Here is a 10,221-nt window from a genome sequence, read left to right as displayed (position 1 = left end):
CATTCACTGATTGCTTGTTGCGTGTAGGACAAAAGGGGCCAAGTAAACGGGCGCATTTGGGGTAAGTTTAGTTGACGTGTCTCGATGTAGTATGAAAAACGTGGGAATAATAAATAGTCTAAATTTAGACTACTCGTGATGAAATGTTACCGGTCCATGTTACCACATGCGGAAAGTAACGTATATGGTGTCATGATACAACACTTTATTTATTACTCCCTTCGTCCTGTAATATAAGAGCGTTTTTGACAATAATGTCAAAAACGCTCTTATATTATGGGATAGAAGAAGTAGATTATAGATTCATCTTATCTTGGTATGAGTGATGTTAACCATGGTATGAGTAACTAGCTATGTTACTTAATTCGTCTCTTTCCTCGTGAAGTCATTGCCGCGTAAGCAAATTTATTGAGTTGGGTCCTATGTTACTGTTGAAATTACTCCCACTGTAGACAGTCTTAGGGCATCTCCAATGCTAAATCTCAAAATGGACATGATATCCATTCGCGGGCTGGTTTGGACCAGTCTGCGGATAATGGTGTAAGAGTCGGCCATCCAACCCTGTTCTCTAAAATTCCCGCCTATTTTTTTTATGTCTGCAAGCTCAAAATAATAGCATATCAAATTTAGATGATTGAAAATATTGAAATGCAACAATAGTTCTAATTTAAATATTCCCTCCATCTAGAATTTGGGACGGAGGTAATATTACAATACAACTAAGTTTACAAATTAAATTAGTTCAAGCTTGAATTCAACTAGCACATATGTTTCCTCGCAAAAAAATCAAGCACATATATATTCTAGTTATCCCCTTTAACCGCCAATAGATGCTCAATCAAATCTTATTTGAGTTGCTCGATGCCAAATTTGTTTATGCATTGGAACAAACTCATCAAATATGGCTGGATTCTGATACAAAAGTTGAATATGATTACCCATGTTCTCAAATTCCAGACCTACACATCATCTTCACTCTCATCCTCAACAATCATGGTGTGCATAATCACACAACATGTCATCACCTTCCACAAGGTCTTTCAGTCCCATTATTTAGTAGGTCCACAAATAACTGCAAGACGGGCCTGGAGCGCTCGAAATGATCTCTCAACATCCTTTCTAGTTCCTTCTTGTCTTTGGGTAAAGTGGGACTTTTCTAACCACGCCCTAAAGGGCAAGCTCCTCCTTTCTAGCTCATTCTTAATGAATGTACTCCATGGAGGATAGATACCATCAACCAGATAGTAGCCCATTAACAGTATAGTTGCAAGGAGGGGCTTGCCCTTCAGTCAGCCTAGCAAACAATGGAGACCGATGCAAGACATTGATGCCATTACGAGACACGCACATATCAAAGAAAATATGCCAAATTCAGTGGTCCTGTGATGCAACTGCTTCAAGAATGATGGTGAGTTTATTAGCATGGCCCTGATATTGCCCTTGTAGAGCATTTGGACAGTTTTTCCATCTCTAGTGCAAAGAGATCTGAGCAAACTTGGCCACCCTCTTACTACAAACATTGCCAAGAGCCTATGGGTGTCTACGATAGCTGGTTCCCTCAAGTACTGAGGTCCAAAACACTTCTCAAGAGCCTCTTGGTGTTTGCGACAGTTGGTTCTCTCAAGTATGTACTCCATGTCCAGATCCTTTGCTACAAAGAAGGGACAAAAAATTTAATAAGGATGGTGACCACATAAGGGCGGATAGTACCTGGCGGTGGACGAACGAGAGGTGTGGACCGGTGGTGGAGGACAAGCAGTGGCGCGACCGAGTGTAGCGGTGGAGGTCGTGGAGGTCCGAGAAGGGCTTGGAGGGCGGCAGGGGTTGTAGAGCGGCAGCGGCGACGAGTGAGGAAGCCAATGCAAAGAAAGATAGAAGGATGGAGACGTGGGGTCCGGGTGGAATTTTGGGTGGGCCGTGGGGTGTTGAATTCCTACGTGAAGGAGGTCCGGACTCCCGCAAATCCCCTTGGTTTACGGGAAAACGAACATCCAGACTGGTCCACGGACTGATGCAGGACGACGTTGGATGACAAACAATGTCTGAACAACTGGGTCCAGACGCTTGGAGGTTTCAGGGTCCGCGTTGAAGATGTCCTTATGACCCAAAGACCACAAGCACTTGCGAGAGAAAGGTAAAAAAGTTGGCTTAATTGCTACGCCATTTATAGCCAATCTATTAGTTCTTCTTTTTCTGAGTTGAATGGTTCATTCATATACTCTCTATGTTCACAAATATAAGACATTTAACTTTTTCTTGAACTAAATGTATATAGGCACATTTTAGTAGGTTTGTATATTTATTCTTGTCTCTATACAATCTATATTAAAAATATTTTGTTAGGGGTGTATATTAAAATATTTAAAACATTGTATTTGTGTAAACGGGGGAGGGAAACATTTGATAAGGGATGGTCCAACGAACGATCATTGCGTAATCAGGCGAATGATTTCGTTGGCCGGAAGGAATACCCCCAACGCGGTCCCTGATGAAGATAGACTAGTGGCTGGGGCGTGCCCTTGGCGCGCCTCCTCTGCCGTCCTGTGCCCAGAAATCATGTGGATGTACGTATGCATGTGCTTTTGCAGCCCAGATGAGCACCATATGTTAAAAACAAGTGCACTTAACTGAAATAGATCATTGCAGTGTTCACTCATACACAACACAGACGAGCGCTAGTTGTTCAAAAAAGAATATAAATAACAGAAGTGCAGCAGCAAGCGTTTAGTCGTCAAGCATAGCAAGCTAATAGGTCTATAAAAGTTGAACAAAAGGCGGGCATCATCACACCTTGCAATGTAACCTTAGTTGTTCCCTGCAGAACATAAGTACTGTTAAACATCACACAGAACACACAGTGAACACAGAATAACATAAGAGTGAAGCACTACCTTAGACCTCCCACTTCATTCATAGTGAATCGTGGATTGCTTAACCATTCAAAGAAAAAATAACTCACTAATTAAGAGTACCCCATGAACAGGAAACTGCAAAAGCATTCTGCAGAGAAGCATATCAACATTCAAGTAAACTATACAAACTGAGAAACCATAAAAAGAAAATGACCTTATGTGAGCAGCTTTGTCAACTTATGAAGTATAAGCAATAAGATGTGCAAAATAAAGTCTAAATCATAATTGGACGTATCAAATCAAGACTACGACGCGAGGCTACCAACACGACCAGCCTAGTGCAAATGAAAACATAACCACGACTTCAAAGAGGCCACACCCATCCGAATAACCATTAACAACAAACTACAATTGAGAACTAAACCAAATCCTATTCATAGAAACAAGCTAAGAAAACCTACAAAAGATTAGCTCGGGAGGCTACCAATACGACCAAATCACAGTTATAATACTCAGCCTGTGGCAGATCTAGAAATAGCTTAACTAATACAACATCCAGGCAACTATGAAATTCTTTGAGACCAACTACTCAAAAGCAACCAAATTACATAAGAGCAACAATTAGACATGTATATCCATGGCTGCGGCGCCAGGGCCAGAGTAACTTGTCCATGGCGTCCTCAAGCAGAAGCAACTACTCATTCCAAGTGTAGTTAGCTGCTGTTATCAAAAAAAAGTGTAGTTAGCTGCTCAAAATAGTTTTTGTACCCTTCAAATATAGCCGTTTCTCCCACAACAGGGTCCCAATCAAAACTCGATTATTCTTTGTCTCCGAAACAAAATACGAACATGAGCCAGGAAAAAAAAAAGAATGAAAATTTTGTAATGTGAAGTGCCGGTCATCGATTTGCAACTCTCCTCGCCGCCTTGTACTTATTGCTTAACTTGTTGTTCACGTACTTGCAAACGAACCACCAAATCTATAAACTTCGAGACTGAGATAGTTAATCTGAAATTTATACAGATGGTACCTATGAGCTTGCATTGATACGATTGTGAAAATCATATTGCAAGGCACCAAAATGTTGTTGAATCAACCAACCAATGACAACCAGAGTAAAAATGTGTGTTTTTGTGATATTCTAGAATATATATCCTCTTATCCATATGTGACACAATTGGCAGGATTGTAAGAATCATCACATAATCACGTAAGGTGCTTCCGCACATCCAGTTATGCAGAGGAACACGGAGGAGCACTAAGAAATAAGTCTGGTCAGAACAAAACTAAGCACAAGAAAATCCAATGTGAAAAGATTAAGCTTGCAAGCATGAGATGACCCATCAGATTCACTAATAAGCTTTTGGACAATCAGCTAATCTGGACAACTGGAAGAATTGGGAACCAAAAGAATTGCAGCTGATAGTTCAGATAAATACACCCTTGTTGAGATGTTACCCACACATTGTTATCATGTATGATGTCTATCTACGAAGGCCTTCATGGATAAACTTAGCTGGTCAGTCTACACAAGCATACAAACAAGGGTTACAAAATATGTTGCATAGTATTATTTCCTCGAACATACCTAGCTTGCTGACGCAGATATTTCGTACTTCTATTTGAGTCACTTCATCATCCTCTCCATTTTCTTCTACACTTTCTTCTGATAAACTATCAAAAAAGCCTATCACATACTCCTTGGCTTCTTCTAACCCTTAGAGCCATCATTTGCATAAATTTCTGAAGTTGCAATATACTTTTTCAGTATCAGACAGTCTATCATGTGCATTTAGAAAAAATAAAGAGGTATTCCTTAGTAATATAAAAGAGATCCTAGACATACTCATTGGCTTCTTCTAGCCCTTAGCAAAGGCATGCTTGCTTGCATTTGAGATACGACGGAGAAAGAAGGCCACTAAGAAAAAATGTTGCCTACTTCGACTTAATGAAGTTTTAGAACTATTGCTCCAGCACATTCAACTTTATTGGCAAGCATGGTCTGAATTATAAGAAGTGTTATATGTCTATTCTTAGATCCTGGACACATTGCATTGTGAAGGACTGAAGTTGAGAACCTGGACCCATAGGGCGAAGACATTAACAAAACGAGCAGTTACAGGGATCATGTAAGAATTCTTCTCCTTGAGACGATGTAGCCAATTGTGGCCGCTCGCCGCCTTGATCTTTATGCTAATGGTGGAATCCCTGCAGAACCAGCACAAGGCATGCATCAGTCACAAGACACAAAATCATCCCAGATCAAGCAAATATGATAAGAATCCCATAGGGCGGCCAATTCTAATAGGGAGCAAAATATGTCTCAACAGAAACAAAAAATTAGTAGAAGTAGCAGCAGCACTCATACTGGGCTAGCATAGCTAGCAAAACTTCCGGTTCTACTCTCTTTGACTTTTCAGCCGCATACACATTGAACGTCGCCTAAATCTCTTGACTTCTGTCCTCTAATCTCTCAACCATTGGAACAAGTATGGTAGTACCTTTCCCACCTCTCTCTTTTCACAAAAAAATGCCAAACAAAAATTAAATCTTAGAGGAATGGTCAGAGACAAACCTCAACCGGCTACAGGAAAAAAATTAGGAACTGCCAACGAATCAACAAAGAACCTGGACAGGCAAGGAAACGAGAAACAAAACTGTGTCAGCTCTCAGACATTTTACCGAACAGGAGACAAGGAAGAAAGAGCTTAGCGAGAAGCAAGCCAAACGATGAACTATGGACTGACCGGTCCTTCACCAACAATGGAAGGAGTGAGCAAAAGAGGAAAACCAAGCACATAACATAGGAAACGTAGTGTATAATCATAATAGCTAGCTGTCTAATGCAGAGGTAAGCACATTAAATTAGCTGACAGGGAAAACTTCATAGGTTTTGCACCAGCCAAATAAAAGAATGTGCCCATGCGTTTGCCCACATTAGATGCATACATAACTAAAACTCCTAGTATGTGATCCATGTCCTGCTCGATGGCCTTGGAATTTAAGAATTGAGCTCCAGGTTGCCCATAAAAAGGAAACTAAAAGAACTCACAACTGCAACAAAGTGGCAAGCCCTGCTTAAGAAAAATGCAGCAGCATCACAAACAAAAAGAAGAATCGAAAGATTATATATATGTACTCGCTTTCTCTGTATCTAGAGTTGCAGCCTACCCTCGGTCATCGGAGGAGCAGCAGTAAAACTGTTGCTTCCAAAAATTGGAAAAAAGGACCGTATTTGTGCTTCTAATCTGAGCTTCTACATTATCAAATTTACTCTGCACATACTCTTTTACACCCATTGTTCCACTCAATAATTGTGTTCCTGCAAGCATGGGCTAAAGGCATAAAAATTCAATAACCACTAATCCACGAAAAACGAAGCTCGAGTCTCGACAGCTCCAAATTTTCAATTCAGTCAACATCAAGACTCTGGAGTATAACTCGAATGGTCAGAAAGTTTGGGGCCCCATAATGGTTCAGCACAGGTAATTAGCACTCACCCTTCATTCCGTGAAAATGGACATATGTTACATATAATGCAGTAATGTGTTAACAGATTTCTTCTCGTTGCACTTGGGAGACAGACCTACGAGACCCAAATATAGAAGATCGTATAGAACCAAGATCAACTGTGAACTAATTCAGTCTTCATCTGTCGGAGTAAATAGTCATGGGTAGCCTGGCCGGCTTTCCCTGGCCCTTCTGAAAAAATTACGAACCCGTCCGGCTCTCAAGAATCCAAGACATGGAGCCGCCTTCCCTTGCTGGCTGCCACCCAGGCCGGTTTTTGGAAGGCGGTCCGACTTTAGCCCTCATGAAGAAAGCCATGGGAGGGCCGACTTCGAGAAGCCGGCCACGAGAAGGCCGACTCCAAGAAACCGGCTCCCATAAAGCGGTCGAGACCGTACCCTCAAAGTTTGCACCCACCTAACGGCGGTGCGACGGGGCGTGGCTACAGTGAAGCCTGCCACCCCCGTATCCCGGAGCACGCCTGGCACAGTGTGCCGTACGGAGTAGCCATGACCCGTCCGGCGCGGCACTGTTGCCATGTTGACCCTGACGTCACCCACGACGGGCCGCCAGCGCGGCCCACAGACGATGGGCCCCTTCGGGCAGAGAGACGCCCGAAGGCGGCCACGCCTCCAACCAGTCGGCCCAAGACAGAGCCGGCTCCCCGCAGCCGGCTTGCCGCCTCCCTCGAAGGAGACGCCCCATTAAGGAGACAAGACGCGGTGAGGCTATAGCGATCGCCCGACGGGCGGCGGCACTGTAGTCGCGCCTACCACGACGAAGCCCACGTCACCAAGATGGAGCCACAGTAACCCGCCGCCGACCAGGCCCTGGACAGTGGGGCCTGCCTGTCGACCAAGGGGCCGGCAGCCGGCGCAGGAGCCGGCGAGCGTAGTCACAGACGGCTGGGCCCCGCGCCCAGTCGAATTACCATTGTACCCCCGGGGTGGGCCTATATAAACCCCCCGGGGCACCCATGCAAAGGGTTCGACCCCCTGCTAGTCCTAGACACCCCACAAGGAGAAGAAGCAGGCTAGCTGTGCCCTTCTTCCTCCTCCCACCAAACAGCTCAAGGAGCATTGTGTAGCTACTTGTTCATCTAGTGATCATGCGGAGACCCCGCAGAGCAGCAGTAGGGGTGTTATCTCCACGGAGAGCCCCGAAACTGGGTAAGATCCGCCGGCGTGCATGTCTTCGCCTTATCCCGTTTCCAGGCACCGGCGATGTCTTACTGGCTCCCACAATGATAAGCCACCCGTTGGCATATGTCGCACCTACCACCCGACATTTGGCGCCCACCGTGGGGCCAGGTGCACCGTCGTCCGGAGACCTGTTCTGGACGGGAACCTTCTTCCTCCCCCGCGAGCGTAGCCAGCCCGGCACGCCCGATGGCGCTTGCCACGACGCGCTGCAAGGCGTCGCCAGCATCTGTGCGGCGAGCAGCCCCGCCGATCTCCTCGACGAAACCCTCATCTCCGACGAGCTCGCCTCCGATGCGGGCACCGACCACCTCGCCAACCTCCTCGGCCAGCTCCATGTCTCCAGCGAGCCTGCTGTGGATCTGGAGTCGGTTGGCTCCACTGACCCGATGCCTGTCGACTCCGACACGGCCTCCTACGACGCCTTCCCCACCAACGTCGCGATCTACAACGACCCGCTTCCCCGAGCCGGTGGCTGCGGCGCTGTCACCACTGAAGTGATGGTTGTCGGCCACGGCGGCCCGGCCGACGAGAGCGACCACGACGCCCCGCACGCGGCGGCCCACGACTTGTCCACCCCCCTCCCGGCTAATGCCGACGACGAAGCACTGGAGGCACGCCGCCTCGCCCTCCTCGCAGAGGGCCGGAGGCTGGCTTCCGTAAGACGCCTCACTGAGGCCTACCAGCGCGAAGCTGACCGCGCCGCCTTCGGCACGCCGGCCCCGGGCGGGCCAAGCCGGGCCGGCCTTGTCAAGCAACGCAGCGCCGTCATCGCCGACACGCTGGGAGTTGACCGCCCGGTCTATGCCACTCTGCTCGAGAACTTGCGTGCCGCCCAGGCGGCCGTAGACGAGTTGGACGGCTTGGAGGCCGAAGACCTCCCCCACATGACCCGGCGCATCCAGGAACTGACTGACGCAGCCACGCAGCGACATGAAGCCGACGCCCGCGCGGAAAGCCCTCCCCCGCGCCGAGATCACGGCGCGACGTCCCGGATACCGACTACGAGCAACACCCGCGCGCGGCGTGAGAAAGAGCCGGCTGTCAGCTGCAGCCGGACCCGAATCTCCATCGAGCGAGACGCGGACGGCCATCCCTGAGCCATGGAATGGCGGGGCAACCCGCCTCCGCCTCCACCCCGTGGAGAGAGATATCCCGCCCCGCCGCCAGTGGCGCACCCGACTCTCAGCGGCCGGCTAGGCCGCCGCGAAGGAGTCGACGAGAACGACGCCCGCCATCGGATCGACCGCCTGGCGCGATCCCTGGCGTTGGAAGAAGAAGACGATGTCGGCCCGCCTTGTTTCGGCCCCCGCATCCGCGACGAGCCCTTCCCCAAAGGGTTCTCGCTCCCAAGAGACACGCCCAAGTACAACGGCTCCGTGAAGCCGGAAGATTGGTTGATCGACTACTCCACGGCGGTTAGCATAGCCAACGGCAACCGACGCGTTGCCGTGAAGTACGTGCCCCTCATGCTGCAAGGCACGGCGTGGACCTGGCTCAACAGCCTCAAGCCGCGCAGCATCAACAGCTGGCTGGACTTCATAGAAGCCTTCATCCGCAACTTCACCAGCACCTACAAGCGGGCTCCCAAGCCCAGACAGCTCTCCTTGTGCGTACAAGGCCCCGCCGAGTCCACTCGCGACTACCTCACGCGTTGGGCCGAGCTCCGCAACTCTTGCGAAGGGGTGCACGAGGTGCAAGTCATAGAATACTTCACAGCCGGATGCCGAGAAGGCACCCTCCTCAAGCACAAGCTCCTCTGCGACGAGCCGACTACCCTCGACGAGCTTCTGGACATAGCCGACAAGTACGCCACCACCGACTCCTCGATAAAGACCGAGCTTCGGGTAGACGCGTCCGGGAAAGTACTTAACCCGGCGCCCAAGACGCCGGCTGGGGATTCCGGCCGACGCCCACACTCGAACAACCACAAGCGCAAGGGCCCCGCACCGCCTCCCGCCAGTCGGCAGGTGGCCACAGTTGAAGACGTGCCGCCTGAAGGGCGACCCGCGCCCAAGAAGCCCAAGGGCGGCAGGCCGGCTTGGTAGCCGCCCTTCTCCTACGAGCAAACTCTCGACGCCCCGTGCAAGTTCCACAGCGGCGCGAAGCCGTCCAACCACACAACCCGGAAGTGCCATTGGCTCACCCGAATCTCTAAAGGCGAGGGGCTCGTGCCGCCTCCGCCTGCCGGCCCGCCGCCTCCGGCCGCTCGGCCCGCAGTCGGAGCTGTGCACGACGAGTTCCCCGACGAGCAAGCAACCTACATCGTCTTTACAAGCCAGCCCGAAGACCGGCGCAGCAAACGCCGAGAGCACCAGGAAGTCAGCGTGGTCGCTGCCAACCCCGCCGGACACATGCATTGGTCAGAAAATCCCATCAGCTGGAGCCGGGCCGACCATCCAGAGGTGATGTCGTCTCCCGGCTCTTATGCGTTGGTCCTGGAAGCCACCCTCGCGACGGACAGATGCGCTGCCCGCTTCTCCCGTGTGTTGATAGACGGCGGGAGCAGCATCAACATCCTGTACCGTGACACCCTGGAGAAGCTAAACGTCAAGACGAAGCAGCTCATGCCTACTCGGACAGTGTTTCATGGCATCATACCCGGCCTGTCCTGCGCCCCCATTGGCAAGATCAAGATTGATGTACTTTTTGGGGACAA

At 49.4% G+C, this 10,221-nt stretch overlaps 1 long non-coding RNA gene across 2 annotated transcripts; it reads right to left on the bottom strand.

Moving 5' to 3' along the window:
* Window positions 1-2,605: 2,605 nt before the first annotated feature.
* LOC125508879 lies at window positions 2,606-6,671 on the bottom strand. Of its 2 annotated transcripts, XR_007283859.1 has the most exons (4): window positions 6,354-6,671; window positions 5,429-5,481; window positions 2,892-5,061; window positions 2,606-2,815 (listed from the first exon to the last, which is right to left on the bottom strand). It is a non-coding gene; the product is annotated as an uncharacterized LOC125508879 (long non-coding RNA). The 2 variants fall into 2 exon arrangements; XR_007283858.1 differs by having other exon boundaries at window positions 5,429-6,671.
* Window positions 6,672-10,221: the final 3,550 nt, after the last annotated feature.

Source organism: Triticum urartu, chromosome 5 (genome assembly GCF_003073215.2).
Source record: "Triticum urartu cultivar G1812 chromosome 5, Tu2.1, whole genome shotgun sequence".
Taxonomy (NCBI): Eukaryota; Viridiplantae; Streptophyta; class Magnoliopsida; order Poales; family Poaceae; genus Triticum; species Triticum urartu.
The sequence above is the reverse complement of the archived record's forward strand: the minus strand, read 5'-3'. Positions and strand labels throughout refer to the sequence as shown.